Here is an 8,930-nt window from a genome sequence, read left to right as displayed (position 1 = left end):
CAAATCACTTGTGCTCCCTCTCGAACCTTGCTCTGATACTAAATTGTCACGGCCTTGGACACACTCTGACGCTACTGTGCCGGCACTCGGACTTACTCAACTTCTTGAGCTAAGACCAAGTCAGCCTAATCTTCAATACTTAGCAAGAAAGATAAGAACACAAGAGAACACAAGAGAATGGAAGCTTTGGTGGAAAGAATACTATATTACTCAAGAGTTTGTTACAAATGACTCACACACCCAAGCTCTAACTCTCACCCCCTATTTATAGTCACCCACCTCCTTAATAGATGGTTAAGATTAAATCTAATTGACGTTTAAGATTGATAATCCAGAACTTTCTCTACAACTATATATCGTACCACAACTTTCTAAATACTTATAGATTATTCCATATTACTCTTTATTCTTCTATATAAATCCACACTCTTCTAGAATACTATATGACTTTTCAAATCTTTCTAGAACCTTTTAAGATATTCCAAAACCTTTCAAGACATTCTAAAACATTTTGAAAACATCTAAAGCATTTTCAAAACTCCAAAAAACTATACAAATACCGAAAAATTTAACCTTCTAAAAAATTTACCGTGACAATATGACTAAGTTATTTTTTATTATTTTATATGTCAATTAATATATATAATCTTTAAATAAATTATTTTATATTAATTTAATTTAATTTAATATCCATTCTTCTTCAAATTAATCGTATGTTTTTAATTATGTACCTTTATTAAAATAAATTTTAAATTTTTTTAAATATTTATAAATTAAAAAATAATTATGATCACGAGATTACATGAAGAGGAGAAGAGAAGAAACTGCTGTCATAAATTTATAGTACAGTGACATATGTCATTCATGCAAGTAATTCAATGATAATTAATAAATAGAAAATTAAATAAAATATATATAATAATAATAAATAGAAAATTATTTAAAATGATACATTTATCCTATTCTAATAAAAAGTGTTAGATATGTTAATGAGTTTTCACTAAATTATTATAGAATTGAATATGGACTCAAGTAAGGGTAAAATACTTATATAAACTAAAGACAATTCAATATTACATGAATAATCCAAAATAAAAAAATATTACGTGGATGTCTCCAATCATACTTTTATATAAATCGAATTAAATTAATTCGAATTACATAGTATAGTAGTAAATCGAAATATATGGGATTGAATTACATGGGAACATTATTTTAAGTATAAATCAAATTGACCTAACTCAAATTACTTTACGTGGCACTAAATCAAATCAGTCTAATTCAAATTACATGGTGCAACAATAAATCAAATTAAGCCAATTCGATTTGTATTCCCTTATTAAATCGAATGTAACAAATTCGATTTATGCTCAATAATGGTTAAGGATAAATCGAATTCACTATTCTCGAATTAGTATGCATTGAGCTATATGTATATATCGAATTTAAAGAATTCGAATTAGTATGAAATCAATATATATAAATAAGAGCTGAACGTGAATTCTTCACGATAGTAGAAGTCACAATGGCTAGTGATGATAGTTTTTTAGTTCTGGTGCACTATAGAGAGTCGATTAAAGCAAAACGCATTCTGGAATCAAAGTAACTGATAATGATTCGTTTAGTGTTTTTCTCAAACTTTTAACGAGTTTCAACGAGATTCAGAATACTATAATCTATAAACTAGGGATGTAAGGCGTGAAATGGGTGGAGAAGTTATTCTTTAGAATTTCGATTTTAGTGTTGCAGAATGATGTGAAGTACGATTCCTTCGTCATAAGCAGTGACGAAGATTTGCAAGTTCTATTCTATTGTCGTCGGCAGTTTTCCGAGGTGAGGACCCCTGAACTGTTGGCCAAGCTTGTAGATGTGGTCTGCAGTTCAGAAATTTCGAACCGGAATACTCAACCTACAGCAATGACAGCCTGCTCTAGTTCAATGCCTTTTGGTGCCTCTTCATCTGTGCCCGTGATTGCACCTGAAGTAATTTTAGTTGCCTCCTCGTCCTTTGCAGCTGATCTAAACCAAAATCATGACAGAAAAATAGGTGATACTCTATTCGGTGAGCACATTTTGATTTTAGACCGACTTACAAGAGGGTTTGGTTGGCTAAGTAGAAGGTCGTGACTCAGATTTACAGAGATTGAAAAGAGTCATATAATGAGTTGCAACGATGGGTACAAGGTGTGCAGATGACGATGTCGGGTAGTGCCTCGTTAATCTAACATTTGATAATTCACAACGAAAAGCTAAACCCTTTAGTATATAACTAAAATTGTAGTTCCTCATTAATCTAACATTTAATAATTTAATTTTTTAAATAAATTAAATAATTTTAAATTCTTGCTAATCTTCTATTGCCTAGTTAATCCAACACTTAAAATCTAAAATAAGTTAAATTAATTTAAACTCCAACAAAATTTCTAACATCGTTAAACTTCTAACAATAAAAATGTACAAACTCTAACCAAACCTATTAAATCTACTCGTCAACATACTTAGTTACCCCTCATTCAACATGCATTTGTGATTTCAATCTTCTAACACCTTAAATCCGAAAATTAATACTCTAGCTACTATTTAAAATTTAAAGATTCTAATAATTCTAATAATCAAGTTTTAAGCAATTTAATATCACTAACAGATCTTTATTTCTTAAAGAAAAAAAGTTAATTTTTTTACTAACCTCTTTATGCACATTACCAGCAATATGGGCGATTCTATCCAACTGATAGATTTTATTTGGGTCGTCTTCCATCTCCACAGTTTCAATCTTTTACTATAGATTTCCTTAGTTGCTCTGGATTTTTCGTTTTGGTTGGGTATGGCATAGTAAAATGTAATTTGAAACAAGTCAATTCGAATTCTATATATAGAGGTATGTATGTAAATCAAATCAGGATGTGTCGATTTACATTGGAACGCGAATATGCGTAAATCGAATCAAGGTGTGTTGATTTACTATTGGTGTAATTCGAATTCAACCAATTCGATTTACTATGTACAAATACCATGCGCTAAATCGATATAGGACGTATTAATTTACTATGGACGATGTCTAATACCATGTGCATTCCTTAGTAAATCGTAGACACTTACTTCGATTTACATGAAAGCTTACTAATTCAATACACTTTAATTCAATTTACTACTATAATTTGTAATTTGAATTTAGTGAATTCAATTTATATAGTAATATAGATGGAGACATCAACGTAACGTTTTCTGTTTTGGGTGATTCATATAATATTAAGTTTCCTTTGGTTTATATAAATGTTTTACCCCAAATTTAAAATAGGGTAAATTTTTAAAATCACACTCGATTTTTAATTTTATAGAGATATTGACAAAAATAACTCACACTTTTAATAACAACAAAATATCTTTAAAATATTATAAAATACGATAAAAAAAAACCAAAATAATATTTTTTTATTAAAAAGTTTATCTTTATAAATTTTTTTATTTTTAAAAAAATTCTTGATCATTAATAAAAAAAATCGTAATATAAAAAAATTTACTTAGCATAAAATTATTAAATTTTAAAAATAAAATTGTCTTATGCTTTTAATAGGGGTGTATATGGTCCGATCCGACTCGAAGATCCTACACGGACTTGAACACTTTGAGAGCTAATTTGGTGTAATTTTACCAGGTTTAGGATCAGATAAAGGTCTTAAAAATAGACTCGGTCATTATTTAGGGTTTGGTCCGGATCAAGGCGAACCCGGCTTCACCCGACCCATGTGCATCCTAAGGGACTAAAAAATATATATATATATTTTAAATACATTTTAATATTATGTTATATTAATTATAAGCTTATTATTTTATTTTTAATCACACTTGTTAATTAGAAAATAGATCAAAGATGAAAGTAGAATTTATGAACAAATTTAAGTTCAAATATGAATATCAACTTCTTAGTAACAACTTTTTTCTTCTTTATAAATAAATGCATATAATTTTTTGACATAAAATTTATCAAAATCTGGACTTCACCAGTTTAAATTCGGTTTTAGTGTGAACCGAAAGTAGTAAGATTTTTCATTGAATTTAAACTCGAATAAAGGTTTCAAAAATAAACTCAATTATTATTTAGGATCAGATTCGGATCAACACGAACTCAGTTTCACATGGCTATGTACACCCCTAATTTTTAATAATATTTGTAAAAAATTATATCAAAATTTTATTTTTAAAATAATTTTTAAAAATATATTTGATATTAAATATTTTTATTTTATTTTAAAATATTTTTATTGTTAATAAAAACATTTTTTTGTGAGTATTCTAATAACTCCGATGTAAAAGTTGTATGTGGTTTAAGGTCTTTGGAAAGTTTTAAAAATAATTTTTTTTGAATTTTTGATTTATGAAAAATAGTAGTATTAATATTTGGTGCAATTTTTAAAATTAAATTATAGCTTTCTAAGTAGTTATTTAAGAGTTTATAGATAAATTAAAAAAATGACTTTTCTCATAATACTACTATTTTTTATCACATTTCTAAATATTTTTAAAACTAAAAGTTCAAATACAAAATAACTTATTTATAAATTATTTTTAATATAATTATTTATTATTTAAACTATTTTAAAAAAACTTAATTAAACTATTTTTACCCAAATTGAGCCTTAATCTTCAAAATAAATACGCATCCCGTCTTGTAACAATAACAAAATGATACATTGATTAAGAAAATGTCACAGAAAAGTGAAAACATTTGTCATTCGTCACATTGTCTTCGACTCTTCGGGTTCGTTTGGACTTTGATCCTTGAGTAATTTGTCATTAGTTAGAAGATTTTAACGATAACTTTATTTAATTAATCAAGATTTGTCTGTCCGAAAGTCTAAAGGTGTCAACCAATAAAGGTAGGAACATAAAATAATTGCCACCTTGACTCGTGCCGTGCCCCGCTTTTCAATTTATAATAATTTTTACGTTCTTATTTTATTGAGGAAAGAAAATATTTTATGTATCTTATCGGAATCTGCATCTTATACATACTTTATTATTAATAACTCATTCAAAAATAAAATGTCTGATTTACATACATTTTTTGTTTTTATAACTTATTTATTTTTAGATTTTGATTCTATACGTAAAACCTAAAAATTATTTATTTTAATAATTGCTATTAGTTTTATGTTAAATGATAATGAAACAGTTCATCACAAAAACAAATGATAATGAAACAACTTAATTGTCAATATAATAAATTAAAAGTATTTAATGAATATATGTTTTTAGTACATATATTCAAGTCATTAATTTAGATGTTTTAATAAAAATATAAATTTTTAATTTTTAATGTATTTATTATATATTTATTAAAATATTAATTTAAAATTTTTTTATATTAACTAAATTCTAAATTAACATATTAATGTGACAAATTAAAGATAAAAACATAAATTAGCATAACGTGTAAATTTTTAATTTGAAAAGTTTATCATATCACGTAAATCTTTAAATTTAGAAATTTATTTTATATAATTTGGTTTCAAGTTATATAAAGAGAAAAAGAAAGAATTAAAATACTTTATATCTTGTTTTATAAAAATTAATATAGCTAGTTTATAATTATTTTTTTTACGAAGGTCTGAATTGTTATTTAGTTTTTGTTAGAAATAAGAAATTTTCTCTGAAAAATAAAAGAGTAATACATAACATTATTTTTCAAAGAATATTTTGTTAAATTTCTATTTTAAGGGTAAATCACTTCAATAAATTAATTAAAGTATGATAAATATTAGGGTAAAAAATGCATTTAAGCCAAGGAGAGAAATTTATTACGCATATAAGCCAAACAAAAATCTGATGCAAGAATCAGCCAAAGTACACTTTAATATAATTCGAAACAATTACATTTTTATATGTTATTTTTAATTCAATGTACTAATAGTAGTTAAAATTAATTTATATTTAATAATTTTATACTAAAATTAATTTACTATAATCTTGTTTTATACCTCTTTTAGTATATTTTTTTATATTATATAGTATTTTTTCTAGTATCTTATTGTACAATATGTAATTCGAATTACCATTTGATTCGAAATGTGAGTAATTCGAATCAATTTGATTCGAACTTCCTCCTACTCACGTGTTCCTACTAATTCGAATCGACACAATTCGAATTATGCTTTTATAATTCGTTCCAAGTTGATTCGAATTATTTGAATGCAATGGTTGGGAATAATTCGAGCTGTATTGATTAGAATTATTAAGGAATGTAATTCAAATAAAGTTGTTTCGAATTACATTAAAATGTGCTTTGGCTGATTCTTGTATCAGATTTTTGTTTAGCTTATATGCGTAATAAATTTCTCTCATTGGCTTAAATGCGTTTTTACCCTAAATATTACATATATCACCCAAAAACTAAAAACATTACGCATGTCTTCGTATTTTTATATAAATCGAATGAGGCCATATCGATATAGTAGAGAATATGGTAAAACGATTCAAACTGCTTCAATTTATGCATGAATGCTTGAACCTCTAGTAAATCAAATGAATACAATTCAATTTACTTTGTTATTATTAACTAAGTAAATCCATTGAGACTGCTTCGATTTACATGAACGTAAACCATTAATAAATCGACACAATGCAATTCGATTTACTATATATTCACTAAGATATATAAATGGATGTATGTTAATTTGATTTATTATGGTACAAATATATACAAAGAATATAATAAAGAGTACATTTAATAATATTCATAATAAATACAATAACAAATATATTTAATAATAAATTAAAAAAATAATTATAAATATTTCTTATAAATTATTAAAAAATGTTATTATAAATTATAAATAATTTATTATAGTTCTGTTGATATTTTAGCATCCTAAGAAAATACTAATAATTAACCCTTTTTACCAATATTAGTTAATAGTTAATAGTTAATAACTTATTTTTATTGAATAATTCTCCACATACAGGTATTTTTTTATACAAGTCTTTACAAGTCATTTATATTAACGCGCTTCGAACATTATTGCATGTTTTCACTGCACCTTCTTCTTCTTCTTGCTGCACGTTTTTCTTCCTCTTCCTCTTCTTCTTCTTATTTTTTTCGTTTCTTGCATTCTCTTTCTCTTTCTTCATTTTACGTGCTTTTCTCTTTGTTTTCTTTTTTCGTTATTCTCGATTTTCATTGTTTTTTGACATCAAGCTCTGAAATCGTTTTTGAAGAATAAGAAGCAGCAGAAGATGATGAGGAGAAAGAAAAAGAGTTCTGAATTATGCATAAGGTGTACTTGAACGAATTTTGGATGTATTTCTTAAATCCTTTGGGTGTAGTTTTGTAATTCTTTGGGTGTATTTTTGTAATTCTTTGGATGTATTTCTATAATCGTTTGGGTGTATTTCTGTAATCTTTTGAGTGTATTTCTGAAGTTCTATTATCTTCAAATTTGGCAAGAAACTCGTTTTCATGGAGGAAGAAGAAGAAGAGTGGTTCATAATGCATGGTGAGTAGCGCGCTTTGGAAACAGGAAGTGGTTGAATAACGTGCGTTTATTTATTCTTGAATGTGGGAGTGTAATGCATGTGTTTTGTTGGGCTTGTGCCAACTTGTAAGACTTGTAAGCTAAAATGACTTGTATATGTAGCAGGCCTCATTTTTATTATGGCTGCATACGGATCGGATCGGATCGGATTAGCCTATAATTCTATTCGATCCACACTACACTCATCCGATCGGATACGATATTCGCATTTTTTTAAGTCGGATCGAATCGGATATTGGGTATATCCGCATAATTCAAAAAAACTGTGTTTAAGATCTTGTTTGGTTATTTTTACAAAAAATGTCAAAAAAAAATTATTTTTTACCTGTTTAAACCTATTTACTCCTAAAATATTATCAATAAAAGTTTTCTTGAATAACAAAAAATATAATAACACAAGATCTAAGTTTAATTCTTCTAAGTTGAAGTACAATATAAAAAATTAAAAATAAAATATCATAAAATTCATAAAATAACGCACTAAAATTGATATCACATCAATGTTTACTTTTTTAAACTATGCTATTTATATGAGATGTGCGGATATGCGGATTGGATGCGGATATTATCCGATCCATATGCAGCCCTGATTTTTATATTATTAAGTGTTTGTTTGGGCACCATTATCTTAATAAAAAAAATCTTTTTTCAATGAAAAATATTTTTTTATTTTTTAGTATGTTTGACAAATTTTTAGTTGTAAAAGTAAAAATATTATAAAAATAAAAAATATCTTTTTTGAAAAGCTGTAATTTACATAATTTTTTAAAAGATCTTTTTTCTTTAAAAAAAGATATTTTTCATGTATTAAATAGACAAAAAATACTTTTATATTATTATACTCAACCATAATTGATAGATAAAAAAATATTTTTATTTGAAATATCCAAACATAAAATTATTTTTACTTTTTCATAAGATTAAAAAAAATAATTCCAAAAAAAATATTTTCTTAAAAGTTCACCCAATAAACAAATCCTAAAATTTATATTTTGAAATTTAAGATTTTGAATTTAGTCTTTAATATTTAAACTTAATAAAATATTTGCCAAAAATATTATATTTTGTTGGTCATTTAACATTAAATCCATTGACCACCGTAATAGTCAATTTAGTATTTAATTTTAATAAAACATCAAGTAATTTTAAATTTAATTATTATGAGTTCTAATTTTTAAGAATACATGCTAAAATTGTTATTAATACAAATTTGAAATTCTTTATTTTAATAAATACTCAACAAATCATTAAAAATTCAACTTTATAACTTTACCAAAAAAAAATTTCTAATTAAAAATTTTAACTTTTTCAAATTTATTTTATTTAATATTTATTAATTATAACAATAATTAATAAATATTAAATAAAATAAATTTAAACTATTTTAACTGATTTTCT

This window comes from Arachis duranensis, chromosome 10, assembly GCF_000817695.3.
Source record: "Arachis duranensis cultivar V14167 chromosome 10, aradu.V14167.gnm2.J7QH, whole genome shotgun sequence".
In the NCBI taxonomy this organism is placed as follows: Eukaryota; Viridiplantae; Streptophyta; class Magnoliopsida; order Fabales; family Fabaceae; genus Arachis; species Arachis duranensis.
The sequence above is the reverse complement of the archived record's forward strand: the minus strand, read 5'-3'. Positions refer to the sequence as shown.